The sequence below is a fragment of the Symsagittifera roscoffensis genome, chromosome 1 (assembly GCF_963678635.1).
Source record: "Symsagittifera roscoffensis chromosome 1, txSymRosc1.1, whole genome shotgun sequence".
Lineage (NCBI taxonomy): Eukaryota > Metazoa > Xenacoelomorpha > Acoela > Convolutidae > Symsagittifera > Symsagittifera roscoffensis.
This window is the reverse complement of record NC_087062.1, coordinates 62,329,311-62,351,570: the sequence shown is the minus strand read 5'-3', so window position 1 is coordinate 62,351,570 and position 22,260 is coordinate 62,329,311. Positions and strand designations below refer to the sequence as shown.

The window sequence follows — 22,260 nt, the reverse complement described above, 5'->3', positions numbered from 1 at the left end:
ACCGAAATATTCATTTACAGTGGTTCTACGGGGGTCTTAAGTGAAAACAAAAATGCATCAAACTACTCAAATCCACATGCTCAAATCTAAAGCTCGATTTTACTTTGTTATATATGGGGAAAACCAACTTGATGAGTAACAACAAAAGCGGGTCTTACGACCACTGAGGACCAAGCCTCAGAAGCGAAACTGAGAAAACGAAACTGAAAAAACTTCTGAGAACACATTGCAAACCAGAAGTACCTGGAATGTGTTCAGCGGCGAGTCACCCAGTGGATACTATCATATCAAACTGAAAATTATTTCGAAAGAATGAAGACACTGAACATCTTACCAATCTACATTTTGTTGGACCTGAGCGATTCGTATTCGAGGGATTGATTAGCCTAATTGTTGTGATAAACTTATTAAATAGTGTCTGAGATAAGACATGGCTGGTCAGAGTGTTGACTGCAAAACCTGCAAGAAGTCTATCAAAGACGAAGAGCTTATTGTCTGTCTGTGCTGCGGTACTTCCCTACACCTGAGCCAAAATTGTACAAAGTTTCCGCAACGAAGCATCGAAGGCCTGAAATTGATAAGCATGAATGTGCTGTTAATTTGCAACTCATGTGTAAGCAACAACAAACGTGACGCAATCTTTAATGAAACCGCGTCAAGAATCCAGCAAGAAAACTTCCTTGCACAATCGAATAAAATGAGCGACGATTTGAAAGCTTTGAAAGACATCCAGACAGAACTCAGCACACTGCGCCAAGAGATGAAAGTTCTCAGGCAAGAGATGAAACCTGATGACTCGTTATTAGAAGTGAAGCTGTCGAAAGGTTTCGAAACTTTTTCTGATGCTATAAAGGCAAATCTCGCGTCAGTTGAGGAAGCTGTAACCCGATCAAACCCTGCAAATGCTTCGGCACAGCGAGCCACCCGCATTGCAGACCCATGCGCGATTCGTATTCGAGGGGTTGAAGAATCCGATGGTTTACCCCTCGCCGGCCTTGCCATAGGCATGGACGAAGATAAGAAAAGGTTAGTCCACCTCGAGGTGGACTCCGCAGTTGTAAGCATAAAACGACTTGGTGGTTATGAAGCTGGGAGAGGATCTCCCAGATCGATTCTAGCTACTTTAGAAAACCAGTTCTCAAGAGACCTTGTGCTGAAGTCTGTTTCAAAAGTGAAGACATATAACAAAGTTTTGTATGTTTCTCCTGACCTGTCGATCTCTGAACTGGAATTGGAGAAAAAAGTCTTGAAGAAACGATACAATTTTATTACCGAAGAAAATGTCCCGAGAAAAGATTTAAAAATAATTAAGCTGAAACTCTTCAGGAAGGGCGAGAATGAGAATTGGGTTGAAGTACCAACCCAATGACTGACCGAACCACCGATGACTGTGGAAACTGAAACCATGATATTCAGCGTATGCACATTCAATGTACAGAGCATTCTAGCTAACAAAAGACGGAAGTCCTTTAGTAACGCTATTAGTACCTTGGACTTCAGCATCATAGCACTGACAGAAACCTGGTTGACCAGCGACATCCTGGAATCTGAACTTTACCTGAGCAACTATCAAGTTTATCGAAGCGATAGACCGACTGGTACATCTTCGCACTCTTTACATGGCGGCGCTCTGTTAGCAGTTCGGAGAGGCCTATTGCACACAGTATTGCCTATTGAGTTACATGGAGTCGCAGCTGTTGGATGTGCATGCCGCTGCGAAGGGAAGACTGTTCTCATAGTGGTAGCCTATAATCCGGATGACAAGAGTAAATACCGATGGAGTCTCGAGCAGTGGAACAAATTGTTGGAATCTGTTGATCGTCTACGGAGTTCTTATGACAGCTTTTTCCTCATGGGAGTTTTCAATCTTCCTGGGTATTACTGGAGCGTCTGGAACTCCGGAAACCATTACGAAGCAGCAGTGCTGAAACTACTAGACAGACACTCTCTTCCGCAACTTGTGAATTTTCCCACATCAGCTGCCAACTCGAACGTCTATGATCTAGTGTTCACTGACTCAAGTCCATTGATTTCGAACCTGGTTGCAGATAGGAAGTTTTGGAATCTGTATTCCGTCGAAAATCGTCCGTGCTCCAATCACTTGCCGGTCTCATTTGAAATAATGGGAGAAGCTGTCAGCGGTGAGAACTCTCAAAAAAGACTCAGTTTTTGCAATGCCGACTATGAAGGCCTGAATAAGTCCATACTCGAAAATCCTTTTATCGGCAATTGGTGGTCCAAACCGAATGTTCTTTTTTGTGAATGGTACGATTGGCTCTTCAAACTCATTTAGGAGCACGTACCAGTAAAAACTAAACACAGACTAAACGTGCCGCCCTGGACCACATCTGCCACATCGCATAAAATGAAGAAGCTGAAGATCATGAAAAAGAGACAACTCCGGAACAACAATGTGCCAGATAAAATATCAAACCTAGAACAAGATATTCATGATTCTCTTATGGAAAACCAAGCTGAATATGAAACCTTGTTAGCTGATACAAGATCAACTTCCCGTTTGTTCAAGTATTTCAGTAGTCTGAGGAAAGCAAATCCTCTGCCTAAAACAATTCGACATGAGGACTGCATTGCGGAAACTCCTGGAAAACAGTCATTCCTTTTCAATAACTACTTTCAGAGTGTGTACACACTAGACGATTCCCACAATACTACTTGTGTTATAGAAAACTCCGACCAAGTATGCGACTTTGACACATCAGGAGCTTCTGTAGTAAAAATCCTGGGGCGTATTAACGTTACTAAGTCAAGAGGTCCTGATGATATTCCTCCGGCTTTCTATCGCAATGTACCTAACATTGCAAAATCACTCAGTGATCTCTTCCGTAAAGTGAAAGAAACTGGTATCTTCCCGGAACGCTGGAAAATTGGTAAAGTCAAGCCGCTATTCAAAAAAGAAATAGGATGCTCGTGGAAAATTACCGGCCAGTAATGCTTTTGGATATAGCCCCGAAAGTTTTGGAACGTTGCATTTTCAATAGTTTGTACCTTTCTGCGTCCAAACGTCTACCGAAATGCCAGTACGGATTCAGAGCTAAACGATCCAACTGCCTACAACTGCTAGAGTATTTGAACGAAGTCTACAAAGGCGTGGACCAACCTGATACAGTTGTCGAAGCGGTGTATTTAGACTTTAGCAAAGCTTTTGATACCATATCGCACCGCATTTTGTTGGACAAACTCAAAGCCATTGGTGTCAGTGGCCGGCTTCTGAGAGTTCTTTCTTTTTATTTATCGAATCGGAAGCAATATGTAGATATTGATGGCCACAAATCCAGTTTACTAGATATTTTCAGCGGAATCCCACAAGGATCCATCTTGGGGCCGCTGCTATTCTTAGTTTATGTTATTGATCTCACTGTCAATGTGCGTAGCAGTACCTATGCTTTTGCGGATGATGCAAAACTTCTGTCTATACATCGGAGAAACTCGCATCTTAATGTCCTGAATTCCTGGGCTGCGAACAATTCACTTCAGTTTAACTTGGATAAATGTCACATTCTGCCTTTCCGACCGACAGACTCGAGTTTTGTATTAAACTCTGCAACGCTTGAAATTGTCTCAAATGAAAAAGACTTGGGTGTTATCGTTTCTTCCGACCTATCCTGGACTCCCCACATTCGGAAGCAATGTCAAAAAGCCGTCTCAGTGTTTTTCTTAATCCGAAGAAACATTTCTTCTTCTGTCAGCGTAGCCGCTCGCTTGAATTTATACAAGTCGATGATTGTGCCCGTCCTAACTTATAATTCACCAGTTTGGTTCGCTAACAGGTCAAACCAGAAGTCCTGAACATCTTACCAATCACTCTACATCTGCAAATAAGCGACTTACTCACATTCTCCAAAATCGTTTCAAATCATTATGATTAGGATTGGTTTGCTCATGTTAATTTCAATGACTCTCTCAACACCCGCTCTGGGGAAAGTGTTCGCCTAAGTGTGCCGCGAGTGAGACTCGAGAAGTCGCGTCAAAACTTCTTTCATCGAATAACCCGCATGGTTAACTCCCTTCCTCTATGGGTCGACTACTTAAATCCCATCGGTTTGAAACAAAGACTCATAAAGTTGTTCTGGATGTTCTTCAACTCTTAGTATTCAACCGAAGATGCTTGTTCATGGGTGATAAACTGTGATTGCAACACTTGCATCTGCAACGCTTCTCTAGTCGCAGGACTTTGATTCTCTGTCTGGGATTAAACTCCCTTCAGTATTTTACTGTAAAGCTTTCATAATAATAATAATTACCTTTGATGTACTATGTTTGTACACTAATGTCCCACTCAACGAAGCTAATTAAACAGCCATGAAAAGATTTTATGAGCAAACCAAGCCTACTGAATTACTTCGCAAAACTATGGAAAACTACAAACTAAACTTGGCTGTAAGGTATACTTTAAAAAAAACACTTTAATTGCACATCGAAATTAATTTCAATACATAAGTGTTTGTCAAATGTTTTCTATTTTTTTTCCTATCAGTTCATAAAAATATTATAACATCATTAGATACACATAGTTACAATAACAATAAACAAAACAAACTCGATTACAATTATCGATGATTACTTTTCACCTGAGAGCTTCAAGGTTGTTGATAAATAAATGCTATTATAAAAACTTGAAGCTTTTCCATGATACTTTACCATGAGTTGCCACAGAGGGGTCTTCTTTAAATAATAATAAATAACAGTTTTTGAATTTTATCTTTGCTTTTCTGTATGTTACTATGTCTTTAAAGTTGATTTTATCATCTGTTAGTTTGTTCCAGATTATGACGGACTTTTTAAAGAAGGAGTTTTCTATGTATTGCCCATTGTATCTGTCGCCGAAATATAATTTTTTGTTTCTTTTATTAATATCTATTTGGTGGTTATCATACTCAATGTTATAATAGGCTGGCAATAATTGATGTTGTATTTTCCAAAAGTGACATAATATTTTATAGTCCAGAAACATTGTTACTGGTAATATATTGTGTTTTAGCTTCAAGTCTGAAGATGAGTCGTATTTTGCACGATCGCAGCAAGTTTTTACTGCCCAGCTTAACTGTTTTTCCAGAGATATCATTAGGTTAGCGGATATTTCACTTAAAAAAATTGCTGGGTAATGCAAATGACTAATTACCAGTGCATGCATTATCAAGAGTCTTGTTTTCACTGGCAATGGCTTTTTGATTGATTGAAGTGTTTTTATTCCGCATGCCATTTTCCTGAGAATATTTTTGATTTCATCTTGGAATGTGAGAAACTGATCTAAAACTACTCCTAGGTATTTAACATTGGTTTTTGCCTCAATTATTTTATCATCTAGAGTTATAGTATACTTTTCATCCTTTTTCCTTGAATGTTTTTTGCTGAAAACGATGAGTTCTATTTTTTTTGCATTCAATTGAAGTGAGTGTTCTAAAAAATAATTTGACAATAGACTGCAATTGGCTTCGAGTGCTTTAATAGCTTTTTGTGGATCGTTATTTTCACAGAATAGTAATGTATCATCCGCATATTGAACTATTTTACATGTTTTGACAATTTGTTTGTTGAGATCGTTAATGTAGAGATTGAATATTAGAGGGCCAAGGACAGCGCCCTGTGGGACACCCTGCTCAAGTGTAATCCAATCGGATTCGGTGTTGTTAACAATTGTTTTCTGACTTCGGTTGGTGATAAAGGAATTTTGGCTTCTTCGGAAAAATTTAACCCTGTTAGTTTTTGTTTAAGATAAGTATAATCAATAGAATCAAATGCTTTAGAGAGATCCAGTAAGGAACATGCTACAGTTTTGTTGTTGTTTATTGCTTTTCTGAATGCTTCAGTGCAATAAAGAATAGCGTCGATTATTGAATATGATGTTCTGAACCCAAATTGGGTATTACTTAGTAATTTTTGGGATATCAGATATTCGTTGATTTGTTTATATAACAGTTTTCAAAAACTTTTGAAAGAGCCCCAGTTATAGAGATAGGCCTATAATTTTCTGGTAGTTCTGGATCTTTTTTTTTGTATATTGGTGTGACAAATGCTTTTTTGAGCTTGCAAGGATATGTGTTGTTTTTCAAAAACTCATTGTATAGAAATGTCAGATGTGTGTACATTTTATTGCAGCCATCCTTCAGTGCCCAGGCTGGAATTTTGGATAGACGTGGTGCCTTTTTACAATTTAAATTATGTATTTTTATTTTTACATTCAGCTGATGTGATGAATTGGAATGAAAATTTATTATTATTTTGAATTTTGCATGTAGAAGTCGGTGGACTTTGCCTGATTTTTGAATTTTTCTCATAAAAGCATCCGAGAGTTGAGAACTTGTAATTTGGCAGGTTCGCCATCTGTAAATTATTGGTTATGAAATTGCCGAAGGATTTTCTAAGTAATGGAATGAGGTTGGAAGATTTTTTTGAGTTTCTTATATCGTTTATTATACTCCATTTTTCGCGCTCGCTTTTTTTCGAGTTAAACAGATGGGAAATAAATTTATCATCTTCGTAGTTTACTTTTTGGTTGTTGTTGCGAATAAAAATAGTCTTCTGTGGGGCACATTCTTTAATGGTGTCAGCAAAGTTAGATGTGAAAATGCCGAGCATTATTTCGGGATTATTATTGCTATAGAAACTTCTCCAATTTATAGATGATGGTTTTTGTTTGAATTTGTAATTGGAGTAATTGGATTTGTCATATATTTTACGTTTGATTGGTCTTACATTGTTGTTCAGCTTAAGTTCTGTAATGAATGCTGTTGCTTAGTGGTCGGTCTTAATTGGTGGTGTGAATACTATTGAATTATTTGTTAGATCTTTTATGCCTAGGTCGGTGATAATATAGTCAATTAGTGCTTTTGAGTGAGTAGGTGTTAGTTTGTTAGTGACGTCCAGATTATGGTCCCCATGAGTTGTTGTTGAAATTAATTTGACCAGTTTGCCGGCCATGACCAGTTTGTCGGCCATATGGGTGCATGCGATCGTTACTATAGGGTCTATTGGTAGACCTATAAACATTTTTATGTTGATAATTGGAAAGCGATTTTTGGTTAGAATTTGCTTTTCCAGTATAATCAGGGGCTGGTTTTACCCTCGGGAGTTTACTTGAGTGTTTGAACACGTATGAGCCGAGGCAATCGCGCAAGAATGGTATACCTAGTTCATCGTTCAGGTGTATAGTGCCAAAATATAAACTCTGATAGCTCTCCAAGCTTTTGATGTTTGAGTTTAGATTTAGCACCTCAAATCCCGTCGTCGAACCATACATTTCATTCAGAAAACGATTATAGTGATCAATTTTGTCATTAGCACCATCCTTGTTAAGTTTGGTGGTATTTCGCAAATAACAATCAATTCTGGTGAAAATTTTGCAGTTATTAAAGCGATAAAGTCTTCATATTTGGCGCTAAACTCATCAATCGTTGAGTAAATTTTTTTTAAGATGGAGTTTGTCCCATCTTGGATTATCACACACTTAAGTTTTTTTTCACTATATTGGTCAAGGACTTTTATTTTCTCCTCAGTGGAGCTACCCCTGTATGCATGAACAATCGTATCATTGGGGGAAGTTTCAGTTTTTACCCTAGCAATTATACTTGAACCCAAAGTCAAGTTTACACACTCCTCTGGTACAGGAAAAGGCGAAAAGTTTCTCACATTTTTTGATACTTCTTTTGCTTTCGTCGATGTTGACTGTAGTTTGCCATCCTTGTCTGCTTCCGATGTTTTCTCAATAAATTCCGTTATTTTACGATAATCTTCCTTTTGGTCGTACAAATCGGAGTAAATCTTGTATAATGCTGATTTTTGAAGTCCATTAAAATCTTCTTGGCTAAGTTTTTTGCTTGACATGGTTAAAATCGATGCAACTGACTGGTAACTGGAAGGACAGTGTTTGATACTGACTTCAGATCCTGTAATTCTGCTAAATAATCTAATTACAGTGCTGAAATAACTATCTTTTTCTGCAAAATAATTTCGTTTTTTCTGCTGTATAACTTTCTTCTGCAAATATAAGTTTTTCTCCTTTCCTAAATTTATTTTGTTCGCTCGTCTGATTCTATCAAGCAATGACTACCTATTTTTCTGCTGATAAAAATTTTCTGTCAGAAATAACATTTTTCTGCAAAAAAATATTTTCTTTTTCTGTCGAATAATTTTTCTGCAAAACAATTTTCTTTTCTGTTGAAAAGCTATAATTTTTTTTTCTACTAAATTGTTTTTCTGTAACTGTCTTTTTCTTTTTCCAAATTCGGTTTTTCAATACAGATGTTCGAATAAAGCATGTATGGAATTTTCCAAATTTTAGGGTTCGATAATATAATGCATGGATGTTTTGTTTTTGTTCGAATAAATTTTCTAGTTCAGGCTAATCTCTATCTAAACGACTGTATTTTTGTTTTTAGAGAATTTCCATTTAGTGTTTGAAGGTCAGAAAGATCAAAGGCGAAAATAATGAAAAAAGAGCAAAAAAAGCCGACTGATTTCTAGCTGTTAAATTTTGTTCGTTAACTTTTGTACACAAGACATTCGGCCAAGAATAATACAGCGACAGAAACTAGAAAAATGGCTATTGACGACTGACTGACGTCAAATACAATAAATCCATTTGTTTTTCACCGTCTCTTGCCACTTGATCTTTTTTGTCTTTTTAACGGTCAAAGAACGTGTTATGACTTTGAGGCATTAGCCGAACGAACCTTAATTAGCTTTCGAGTATATAGAGAGTTGCAAAAAGTTCGGACAGACAGAATTAATTAAAAAGAGCAACTGTCTAGACATCAACGGAAACTAAAATTGAAATAAACATAACGTCGAAAGCTCATAAAGCAGAGTATCGCTCAAAACTTATAACCACGGCGGGCAATTGCATCCGAAGCGGCGAATAGTAAACTTGAAAAAAAAATTATTTCTCAGGGCTAATGTTTTTTTTGCAATTATTTTCCAAAATTTGAATGAATTGATCATCTTCTTCTTTCTGTTTTTTTTGGAACGGCCTAAACTGTTTTTTGTTGTTGAAAATAACTCTAGATTTCAATTTTTTAACTATTGTTGCTAACTATATCAAAGAAAATCTGGATGTTGATTGCCGTATTTAAAAATTAGGCTAGCATAATTATCGGATAATCTACGATCTCGCATTTTGAATTGGGTTCCACAAAAAATTCAAGGTTGTTCGGCTTCAGATTCTGCATGCAAAGAAGCGTCGAAAAGCACTGATTGCTCATTTTAATTTATTCTGTCTGTCCGAACTTTTTGCTACTAATTAAATGTAAAAACAACCACATAGCTGGGTCTCGGATCCCCAGGCAACGTCAATACAACTAAAAATGGGGCTAAAAGGGTCAATTAAAATAGGCCCTTCCGTCATGCGACAGTACAGGCACAGGTTGGATAGGGCCGTACCAACGCTATATAACTACATCGGCAAATTTTATTAATAAATCAAGTCGATTTTATTGCATCAAGAGAATTATCAATTAAAATCTACCCTCCTCGATTATAGCACAGATAAAATTGTCTATGTTGGATGTTTTTTTAAAGATTTTTGCACCCCCTTAGGCAGAGGATTGCACTCCTCAGAAGTGCAATACTTGTTTTTGTTCTTACAAAGTTTATTGTGTCCGAGTATGACTCGTTCCATTTTTCGCTTAGTTTCTCTGCTAATTTCTGGACGGTTTTTGTAGAGCCTGGAACTGCTCCTCCGGTACACGCAAAAATAAATGGAACAAAGCTGCTGTGTTCCACATCCATAATTCTATGATGGTCTTTTAATGTTTTGACACTCTCTTGATATTTATAGGCATCATATAAAGTTTTAGGGCAGGATTTAGCATGGGTGTTGAAAATTTTTACATCCAAAAAGGTTCAACTGAATCGGCTTCCCAAGATTTCACATGCCTTGATGTCAAGTCGAGCGTCATCTTCAGTAGTGGTTGTTTTAATGTGAGAGCTTTCGCCTTCCAACGATTGAAGTTTCGGCTCTATTTCAATATCAAGGCATACTTCGTCCAGGAGTGTCGCAAAAATATCGCGAAGTATCCACCCTTGGCACAGTGTAGAGAGTGGGTCACTGCGAACGATTGTCCACATGGGCATGTATGTGGGATGTATGGTGGTTCCCATCCATATCTCAGATGTAATCAACCTTTAAACTCTCATTTGTTGAGGAAAAAATTGTATTTTTGTAGGGGTAGCACGCTTAGCAAATTCAATGCTCCTTTCTGTGACGCTAGGCTTCTTGTCAGTTTTTTTTTCTGATGAGCAATTTTCCAAAATTTAAACCTTTTTCTAACGGATCACAAATGGCTCGTGACCACTCATAATTTCTGGAAAAGTCCGTGTTACTGAGGAGGTCTAATCCTCCCATTCTTATTGGTAGTGCAAAAAGGTTGCGATCTTCATCGGTTATATGGTTTTTACCAGTAATACTAGGAAGTAGCTGCTGTCTTACATTTTTCTCAAATTCATCAATTTTTTTAAATGCTTCCGGAGTTGTTCTGATTAGAAAATTTAATTTATTTTGAATTCCTTTTGTCTAACAGAAAAACGCAATTTGTGGTGATGTTTTAGCTATTTTGGAAAGCTTTTCATTTAGGATAGCTGTCTTTTCAATTTTGCTTTCCATGTATTTATCGCATGCTGATGGTGTTCCTATAACCGATCCAAGGACTCTAAAAACGTCTACCTTAGTAATGTTTATGCCTTCGAACACTTTTATGGCGCTTTCACGACGGTTTCACTTTACTATGAGTTGACACTTGGAAGGCTTAACATTGCATCCGAAAGCTTTTCCGTGCACATTCAGGTTGTCCAGTATTGCGCGGAGACTTTTAAGATCACCTGCAGCGCTTCCGTCATCTGCGTACTATTTTTGGGTGACATTTGGTTTTTGCAGGAGCTCAATCAGTGGGTTTATCCTTATTCGGTACATAGCCATTGCAAGGAGATCCAAATTGAAGGTCGAATTAAGGTAGGTAACCTGGTCGGATCGGGTGAGGGGATCAGAAACAGACAGGTTTTGGAACCCAAAAGGAGAATACCCCACAAGACCGCTAGTAGGGGGGAGGAAAAACGCGTGACAATCAGGTACCAGACATTTTTTACGCAAGACGGCATAGTTTGCCAATGAAACTTTGGTATAATTTTTTTCTGGTTTTTGTAACTTTGATTGGATTGAAACAGAGAAGGTAATTTTAGGGGAATTAGTAAAGAAAATTTTGGTGAACAGAATTGGGTTTTGGGGATTATTTTTAATACTAGAGCGCTAGAGGTGGTACTGGATAGTGGATCAGGTATCCCAATACTCGACATAAAGCACAGGGGAATTCTTCGATCAGGTGAAGAAACATTTGAGCTACAAGGTGGGAAGAATTACAAGAGTCTTGGGATAGTGATCTAAGTGTCCCAACACTCAGTCTGGGGATAGTGATCTAAGTGTCCCAACACTTAGTCTGGGGATAGTGATCTAAGTATCCGAACCTTTCAGCGAAGTGTCCTAGTAGAGTTCAGAAAAGTCCTGGGACAACGACGAAGTGTACCAATACCTGAGCGAAGGGTCCCAGGAGGGTTCAGAAAAGTCCCGGACAGCAACGAAGTGTACTAACAAACTTGAGCGAAGGGTCCTACGAGGGTTCAGAAAAATCCTAGGAAAGCAACGAAGTATACCAAATTTTGAGCGAAGGGTTCTAGGAGGGTTCAGAAAAATCCTGGGACAGCAACGAAGTGTCCCAACAGAACACTAAGGGTCCTAGGAGGGTACATAAAAGTAAAGAGTACTAGGACCGTACCAAGTGTACCAAGACCCCATCGAAGAATCCCAACACTTGGGCGAAGGGCCCTAGGAGAGTACCAAGAAATCCATGGACAGTTTTAAAGCATCCCAAAACTAGAACGAAGGGTCCTAAGGCCTGAAACTGATTTAGATTCAAAACTGATTTAGACTAATTCGACTGGTTCTAAATTTAATACATGAGTAAATTTTTTTAATATAATTTCAATCGGATTTTACAAAAGCGACTTCAAAATTTTAAACTTGTAAATATAGAAAATGTATATAAAAATCATGAAGCGAAATAGGGTATCGATAACTGAAAGAAGGATAACACGACTTAAGCAAAATCAAACCTCGTCGCAACGGAAACTAACACCATCAATTCCGAAAGTAATATGAAATAATTTTTCAGTGAACATGGTCAATACAAGAAACATAAAAGAACACTAGGCCAAGGAGAAAGCAATGGAATGACCGACTGTGCCGGCTAGAGAAATTGATCTTGAGACACCAGATCAGAGTATTGACGGGGTGGAAAAAAAGACGACGGAATCAACACTAATGCCAAATGCAGAAAAACAGGAGAAGAAAAGAATAGAGTTCACACCAATAGGCAATGTAGACGAAACAACAAAAAACACGACGGAAACGTTAAAAGACGATTCTCAAACAAGAAGGACGTCGTCCACAGGATTGCAGCGATGGTCGGAATGAAATCAAAAGAGAAAGAGGAAGTATTGCCAATATGGAGCAACGGCTAACCAAGAAAAAAACAACTTCACTTGAGCTGGGCGACTTGATGGCATAGTTGGATTAAATCGACAAGAAACTGAAACACAGCGAGGAAGACCGCCAAGAGCTAAAAAGGGAAGTACGACACAACAAGATCGAGAACCTAGACAATTACTTTGTCCTGGCAAGGGTGACGGAAGAGAAGCTACAGCAGATGTCGGACAAGGTAGAAGCTACCGACAAAGAGCAAGAGAAAGAAGGATATGGAAGAAATGAAGAAACGGTATGACACCGTGAATGAGAAAATATGGACTCTAGAGACCAGAATGGATACAATGGGCAAGGATCAAGCTGAAAGTTCTTGCGCCAGACAGTCTAAACTGGATGCACTCTTGAAATATTCAATAGCGCAAGATAAATTAGTGGTAGAAAAACCATCCGGAACTAAAGTCCGTTCGTGGAACCACAACGAAAGAAACGGGAATCTACACCGTTAACACGGATTGATATCACCATGGCGTCAGGAGGGACAAGGACTGCCATGAAGGTGGGAGCCTTAAACTCAACAAGGACGATAGAGGACTCAGGATCACATACGGGTGTACAACCGGATGCCATGACGTGGGCCCGTACCTGGGAAATGATGAACATGACGCTTGAAGCATTCGCAACAAGGAACACAGACTCAAGTGACAGAGGCAGTGGCAAATCCCGGAAAACCTTCAAAAAACCTAAAGATTTCAATGACGATTCAGATGGTTGCATTGATACAGTGTTTGATGTAATGAGACTACGTCTAGAACAAGATAACTTGAACAGCGAAAAGCAGGCCTGCACGGCAATACTAAGCAATTTAGAAGGCACCGCACTAAAACGCGTGGTAGCAAAGAAAGAGGAGGAGCTTGATACAGCGGACAAAATCTTGATGAGATTTGAAAAAGAAGAAAAAGGGAAAACGAGTCAATCATTCGATTCCTGGATGATCTTGAGAGCTTGAGAAGAAGAAGTGACCCGGAAGAATCGACGAACGGAAAAAGCTTCAGCATCGCTTCAAAGTTCCTTGACGGGGTGAGAAGTGACGACTTGAGAACGATGTTGGCAACGTATTATACACTATCAAAGGATAAGGCACCAACAACAGAAGAGATGAGACAAAAGTCAAGAGAGTACATAAAAACGAAACCAAAAAAGTACTCGTTCGCAGAAGGCAGGAAGATGCAACGGGGGAGCCAGCCACAAAGGTCGTAATGGTACAAGACTAGAGACGGAATGGACAAACGTAGGTCATGACAAAGTGTGGATCAGCGGATCATCATTTGGCGGATTGCCCGACATACAAGCAATGCATGACAAGCTTGGAATAAGCACCAGAAGAGGAGGATATGAATCAAACGGAGGAACATGAGTTTACTGTGGCTTGATCATCAAGATAGGCACGAGGTGTTTTTTCTGTAATCCAGAAGGCCATTTCAAGATGGACTGTCTTTTGTTTTCGGAGGCGTTGAAGAATCAGAATCACCCGAAACACAAACTAGCACTGGCCGCAGTGCAAAATACTAGGAACAGACAATCTGAAAACGATTTGAACAACAAAGAAGCAGCGGGTGGTGAATTATCAACAAAGACAGTGAAGGCCGTGACACGAAACAAAGATGCCACGGGGGCCGAGAAGAGAAATTCTCTAGAGATAAACTACGAGAGGGCAGCTGCAGATGCGATCAACAAAGTGAAGCAAGACTTGACGACCAAAGAAATCAAACAACGGCTGAAGAAACAGGAAATAGAAAAACAGAGATTGAATGAAACACTCTGTATGACAAGACCAGAGCCAGAGACCGGAGAGAACTCGATGAGCAGGAGCAATGGCAACACCCTGAAATTAGTGACTGGAAAACCGTTTGGCATCACAAAATTTGGGGCAGGAATCATGTCAATAATCACGGTGGGCGGCCACGAAGTAACAAGAAACCTGAGTGAACCGAGTGATCAGACAAGATGCACATAGATGTGTATGCGGATTATTTGATTGCAATAAGCCTGCAAACTCCTTCTAGAGCTTTAAGAGCATTACTCACGAGAGGTGGTAGTAAATCAGTTCGCATAGACAACAGATACACGGAAAACTATGGTCCAAATGAGGTCATGCTGAATATAGATGAAATAAACATCTACACAAAAACGATGATGATAAAATGTGATGAGGATCTAGCCGGGCAAATCTATGTTTGCAGAGAAGAACTAAAAGTGAGATCACTCCATTGGGCACTGTGCTGTGCTGGAAGAGGATGCCATGCATCTATGTACGTATTGGATATAAGTGGAAAGAAGACACAACTGCGTGGGTTGTTGGACAAGGGAGCCGTCTTGAGTGTAATACCAAAAGAGACTTGGAGAAAGAATAAAAACAGAGCTGTGCGAAGCACCAGTGCTAGGGATGCCCACGGAGAACGACCGATAGCCTACAAAGTCTTGAGTGATACAAAAATGAAGCACGGGGCACCCAAAGCGGAAATATTTGCGGTAGTCACCTTTGTAGAAAAATACCGGGCATACCTGGGTAGCGAACCATTCAAGTTACGAGTCGACAATAGATCACTCAGTTGGTTGAAAACATGGTCAATGGATCAGAGCTAAATTGGGAGTAGGATAGTATGCCTGGATGGTTATAACATGATTATTGAGCACAGAACAAGGGACAAACATCAAAATGCCGACAGCTTGAGCAGGAAGAAGGAATTCTACGAGAGGCAGGAGCAAAGGGAGGCCGACAGACCGGAAATCAAAGATGGGTTCTCATTTATGGAAGGAGGAGACTCTTGACAGTCTTCCACTGACGAGGTGGCTTGACAAGTCAGGGAAACCAATAGAGGATCATCCCGAGCTGCAAGCAGAACATAAAGGAAAGAAATTCTCATGAGAAATCCAGGGATACTAATGGAAATGATGCTCAAGTCGAAGATAGTGAGAGAAACACTAAAAGCAAAAAGCTACGACCTCAATGAAGTGGAGACAAGAAGGTTGACGATAGGACAAGATCTGAGGATACTACTCGAGAAACTAGCAGACGATAAACCGGTAGTCCGGAACAATGATAGGGACCAACCGGAAGTCACCATATTGAAAAGAGACGAAGCGGCTCATGGCGAGAACTCATTGATAGGCAAGAAACCTGACGACAAAGAAGTTGTGCGGACATTGGTCGAGAAAATCCCAGAGGATATACTAAGACAGACTACGTTTCGGAAGAAGAAAGTGACATTCAAGAAGGAAGCCGAATACCTAGGACCAGATCAAGAGTCCTTGGAGTGGTCGAAATCAGAAGCAGGCAGTGAAGAAGAGAATTAGTCCGGGGAGTCGGAAGAATAGGAGGATGACACAGAGAAGGGTGGTGATGAACAAGACAGTCTTTGCATTATATTAGCAGAAGAGAAATTGAGGCACCACGACAGAGAACTACAAACTGACTCTTCCGCAGGAACGTACAACCTAGAGCAACAGGATGCGTACGGAGGAGAAGAGCTTGAGAAGATAGCGGTGTCAAGGAAACCATTCAGGAGCTATCGTGCAATTCCAATGTCAGGACGAACCTGGAACCGGATGATGACAAGGAGGCCTTGAGAAGGATAGTTTGCGTTAAGCTAAAAGACGACATCCACAGTCCCGGAGAACTGAATGGTCAAATGATGGTAATGAAGGAACACGTCAAAGCGAGATACAGACTATCGGATCTGATACGAGCCCAGAAGAATGACAAGACGACGAGCAACCTCTCCAAATGGATCCGGACGGGAAACAAGGAGAAAGGGGACCTGGAGATAGGATAGTTACAAGATCTTCAGCCAGTTCTACAAGGAGAGAAGGGACTTACTCTATCACACAGCTGATGGTATGGTAGCTTGTAGGCGGAAAAATGAGGAGAAAAAATGACACAAGCATAATCTCATCATATTACCACAGCTATACCAGACGGAAGTGTTGTTCAGATCGCACGACCAGATGGGACTTCAGGGGATAGACAAGATACAACAAAGAATACTACACAGGTTTGATTGGCCAGGGTTGAGAAAGGCTTGCGAAAGAAGGGTGAACGCATGTTTGTCGTGTTTGCAAGTGAAAGACCCTAAAAAATGAAGTTCCCACTTAAGTCCGTGGAATGCTCGGAATTTAACGAGGTTGTGCAGATAGACTATCATAAGATCTGCATGACCGACTCGGGATACAATCAGATACTGGTAATTATAGACCATTTCACGAAACTGGCGGAAGCGGTACCATGTCAGACGGCCTCAGCGGAAGAGACTTGTGATTATTTGATAACGCACTGGATATCACGATATGATTGCCCGATGACATTCCAATCGGACAATGGGAAAGAATTTGTGGGGGACCTGACGAAAAACTGATGAGGAGATCCCACATTGCTCAAGCGCATTCAACAACCTCAAATGAACGGATTAGTGGAGAGGCAGAACAGAACTCTGGTGAACATGCTCAGGGTACATTGCTCGAAAGTGGACAGAACCAGACCTGGCGATGACCCCAGGGACGAGCAAAAGCGATCGCAAACGGACAGGCATGAGGTACAACAGGTATGGCGACGACTTCTTGATTGATAAGATACAACCCGATGAGATAAGCGAGGATTGGTAAACGTGGGCGAGCTGGTAGCCGATGAAGAGTGGCAGATCATCAACGATAGCGAGCCTTCCTTGCAAGAAGACTGTACCGGAACGAGAAGTAGACCTGGAACAAAGCGAGATAGAAAGAAGGGAACATACAAACCTGAGGGTACTGGAATGGATGCATAACCTTGAGATTGACGAAAGGGAGGCGCAAAACATCCATCAAGTCGACGTGTCAGCTATGAAACATGTGAAGACAGGAAATCCACTATTTGGATGGACAGCCACTGGACCGGCCACTAAAAATACCAACGGATAACTTGAACCCAGCACCATCGACGGGGATGTCGATAAATATTTTTGTCCGGGGAGTGGGGGTAGGACTTAGCCAAACCGAAAATTAGATGATAAAAAAGCTCAAGAAAGTAAGAGAGACTAACGGGTTGGAACTGGATCAGGAGGAAGCTGAGCCTACCATACGAAGAAATTTCAAGACAAAATTCGAGATACCGAAAGAATATTCAGAGAACATACACATACAGCGACTTCACTTTGTCAGATAAGACTAGTGCGATCTGGATAACAGCGGAGATGAGCTTCAACACGAGACTGGAAGCAGACTTCAAAAGAAAATATCAGAACGTGGAGTTTCTTTTCAGGCAGAGGCCATGGTTGGGAGGAATGGCTGCGCTTCCTCCTTCAGTTTCACTAGTTCCTGGTAAATATTTGTGTTTTTTTGGCGACGAGGGTCAATGAGAGGAACACGATAGACCCCGAGCATAAAATATTGGCACTAACGAGGTTGAGGGATTTCATGGTCGAAAGAGGGATACGAGAGGTCTCAATGCCGGTTTACGATCCAAACAGGGGCAGGTTGAAACCTAGGGAATTATACACCATCCTACAAACGGAGATAAATGTGGAACTAGACAAGAAGTACTACTTGAGTATCACCTGAGCTTTGAATGAACATTGGAGTCTTGAGTTGAGAGGCACAGGGTTCATGAGCTAGGTAAAAAGTGGCACGAGTCAGGTAGACTTCAAAGGAGGCAGCAAGTGGTCGCGAGTGGTATAGAGAAAAAGAAGACAACAACTGAGCCAGTAGTGACAAGATCGAGACCAGAGGCAATAAGTGGATGAAGCGCCCCGATGAACGCCACCTGAGCCTATTCCTTCCGTGAGGAATCTAGAAGCGAATCGAGTCAGACCAAAAATGGACATTGCGCTACCAGGACTGACATCCAGCTCGACTAGCGGCAGTCAGTCTAGATCGGGAAAACGTCACTCCTCAGGGAATTGCAGGAAAGGTTGCAGGCGAGAACTCTTGAGAACGCTGCAGGTGAGCAACGACCAACCACCTGGAGAGAGCATCTAGTGAGGAGCGTAGTGATCTCATGTTACCAGAAGAATATTGATGGCAGGTACCATCGACATAATCGAGAGGACTGGACGGCTGCGCAACAAGAGAGAAGAGATGCCTTTCATGACGCCACGTGGGCAGAGTACTTCGTACAACCGAGAATACCCAAAGGCACGATATACTTGATAATAGGGGACAGCCTCGTCCGGGTCCTGACAAGGATCCAGGCCCATAGGCAAGTGGGAATCTTGAGTTTCTTGGGCGCAGCGATGCCCCAGATGTTGGCGTCCCTGCAGATGCTGGAGATGGGGAAGATATTTACATTTACGTTGATGATGGGAGCCAACGACGTGTCCAAATCGAGGCAAGAAAAATGACGAGGCTAAAAGACAAAGTGAGCTGTATTCTTGAGGAGCTAATAATTTACCTGGAGCCAGCAGTCCTCACCATCTGCATCGTTCCCTTTAACATGATGGTGGACCAGAATGCGAGAGAGATGAACGAGAGGGTACGAAATATCAACGAGATAATCAGACAAATCCAGCAAAGAAGCGTGCTGCCCATGAGAATGCTTGATGTAGCGAGAATGGTGGAAGATTCCCTGCTGGAGGATGCATCCTAGGCTGGTATCCACTTCGACAGACCAAGGGGCACAGAGAGTGGCTGATTGGCGTCTTCCAAAGACATACAAAATTACTTGAGTCGGATCTACTGGAGAGGGGACAATTCACCTTTGGTCCACCCCCGATACCTCCCTTCTTCTTAGCCCGGTCCGTAACTGATCGCTTGGGGGGAAGTATCGACTCGAGAGGAAGCTCAACTAGTAGCAGAAGCAGACAGTTGAGATCGACACCCATGGAAGGAGACGAGACTTCTACGCCCCAGAGCTCTGTTGTGTCGTCAGTGGTGGTGGTAGACAGCAGGAAGAAGGTGGAAGGTCCGGGGAAGCAAGCAGAACCCGGTACCTGGAACGAGTGAAGGATCTGGATCTCGAGGATCTAGCCTGCAGACAAGAGTTGACGAAGGTCTTAGGGATCACGAGTCTGTCACATGAGGACTTGAGCAATCGCTATTGTGTGGATTGGCTAAAGGCTAATGAGGCGCACTTCTCTCGAGCCAAGACACTGGAGATGGCGGACTTGACGGGAATTCCCCAAAGATCGATAATGGGACCAATCAATTACAGACCTCCAGAAGTCCAGGCCTCATAGTGGAGCCATCCAAGCATCGGATTAGTATAGCCAGGATCAGAGTGGCTTCTTGAGCCAAAGAGCATAGGCTTCCCGATACGGCCTACATGGGTACGAAACTTGCGGAAGATCCAAGGTACGGGAGATCCTGTGGGACCTCACGGCTGGCGAAGATGCTAGCAGTTTATGATCAGTCGCATCCTGGAGCAGCGAGAGCGATCATTGTGGCGGGGTCGGACTTTGATGGGACGTCACCGAAGTTGTTTTGGCCAGAAACCTTGGTGTACCTACTACCAGGGGCGGAGTTAAATGAAATGTTGACCCTGATCGTAGCTATAAAGTCAGAGACACCATGTGAACCGGAGCTTCTATTGTTTGCGGGAATGAATGATCACCTGCACGCGGCGGGACTGCTTGAGCCTCTGAGAAGTTGGGAGCTTACAACAAAGAAGATCTGGGAGGCGATTCAGACGCTGTTTGCAGCAATGAATGAAGTGCAGGAATTGGTGACATCCCGGTTGGGATCGAAGACAAGAGTGGTATTCGCGTCATCACCGGTTTACGCGAATATGCCACCTGCTTTAAATTTCGTTTACGCCATGTTAGTTCTGAATGCGAAGGGAAATGGATGGCGGGTACTGATGGCGGATGTATCCCACGCTCTAAGAGGCTTTTACGAACTTGCGGACATCCTGATTGTCTTGGACGAGGTCCTTTGTCTGGAGGGTTGGAACCTAGCCCGGCAACTGAAGTTCAACCCGGAAGTGGATGATGACGATCATGTAATAACTGATCTGACAGCCAGCCTGTGGTTCCGGAGTATGGAGCCAACAATCACGAGTTCCACTTGGCTACACGATGGGGCCAAACAACGAGAGAAAGAATGTGGCGGCAGCCGAAAAACAAGTGGAATCGATCGCATACCGTCTAACACAAGAGAGAGGAAGATGGCAGTTCCTGACCCCGAGACTTGAGAATGTGACGGAAAGGACAAGAGAGAGAGTGCTCCACCGCTGGTGAAGCAGATATGGGAGTTTGTGGAAGAACAGCTGGAAGTAGCAGAAGAGAGAGAGATGACGGTGAGGAGATTCGTCACGGCTGCAAACGAAGTGACTATTGGAGGCTTCTGGAGAGAGCATGCGAAGAACGAACTGAGGACCCGGAGGTCATGCGAGATCTTGAGATTCTTGAGTCCTTGTTGGGAAAAGGAATACATGGTCAAGGTTTTCTACGCGGGGAACGCGATCTTCGAGGCGTTCGTGCAGGAACTCTTGAGTATGCCAATCAACCTCCTACTGGCCTTGTACTTGGTATACTCCAGGTACCTGTTCAAAATCGGCCCAGCATATATCTTTAGAGAGGTGTGGAGACGCTCCAAATTGACGGATACTTGATCCTAATACACCTGACACATGGGGAACTGACTACATTTCATCGACTGATGAAGTATGGGGAACCCCTGTCGGTGAGGAAGGCCCATCCGAGTCCGAGTCCACATACTTATTGCTACAAGTGTGCTGCTGGACTGAACACGCTGCTAGTGGAATATCTCCTGATGCAGAACAGGCATTTGACAGGCGAAGAGAGAAGCGCAAAGACGAGAGAAGAAGTGAGGGAGGCGAATGGAGGAATACCTCTCCTGACCTACTTTTGCTAGGCCATTAGATCTGATCCCGTGGGGATGATCAGACGACTGCGAGAGGTGGTGACCTGTGTTTATGGGCCAGCCGTGACGTACGCCTTCCCGGATCCGCTGGTGGCAGTGCACCGATATTCGATGGTGCACGTGAGCCTGATCAGCGTTCTGGATGGGACGGCACTGAACTGGTGCCGACAAGAAAACTTGAGAGCGCGAATGAGTGAGACAGTACTCTTCGTGAAGATAAAGGAACCAGAACTAATAGTGCTCAATTTCAGGGGTCAACTGCAATGCAGGATGGGGGAAAGCGAGAAGGTCCCTTCGAAGTCTACCCAAAATTCTGGAACATGAACCCAATAGCAAAAGACTTGAGGGAAGTCTTGAGGATCCCAGCCTGGACGAAGTGCTTCGAGATTATGAAGAGGGGGCTGGAGACAGTACTTGAGCTAGACGTGTTGCCCGCCGCAATTCCTGAGTTCTCGACGGTGAGGCGGCGGATGACGCTGGGGATGGATAGCCCCATGGTAGTCTCTTCCCTACACGCGAGAGCAACGGTGGAGCAGCAGTAAAAGAAGTTCACGGAAAGCTGGAACCACTTGTTCATCGGGTATTCGGCAGCGGTGTACTTCCATACCTGTGAAACCACAATAAATTCGTGGACCACGCAAGCAAAGAAGATGCGGGGTTCGATGCCTCCATAGTACCAGGGTCAGGAAGTGCTCGGGAAAACTCTTGAGAAGGCAGGACTCGAGAGCAAGCTGCCCATCTATGATGACGAGAGGATGATTGTGGAGGAAGGTGACCCAGCCCTGAGGGACGAAATGAAATTTGACACGAGAAAATATCGGCACCTTATGGATTACAAGAAGTAGAGCTGCAACAGGAGGGACGAAAATTGGACGCGGCAGGAGTTCTATACGCGCCCCTCACCACTGAATATGAGACAGCAGATC

At 42.2% G+C, this 22,260-nt stretch overlaps 1 protein-coding gene across 1 annotated transcript in view; it reads left to right on the top strand.

Annotated features, from left to right (window-relative positions):
- Positions 1 to 391: 391 nt before the first annotated feature.
- Positions 392 to 22,260, top strand: part of LOC134846936 (zinc finger FYVE domain-containing protein 1-like) — a 436,861-nt gene continuing 414,992 nt past the window's right edge. Inside the window, exon 1 of the mRNA XM_063864381.1 lies at positions 392 to 415. The gene's annotated coding sequence lies outside the window, so the exon portion shown is untranslated. The remainder of the gene's footprint in view (positions 416 to 22,260) is intronic.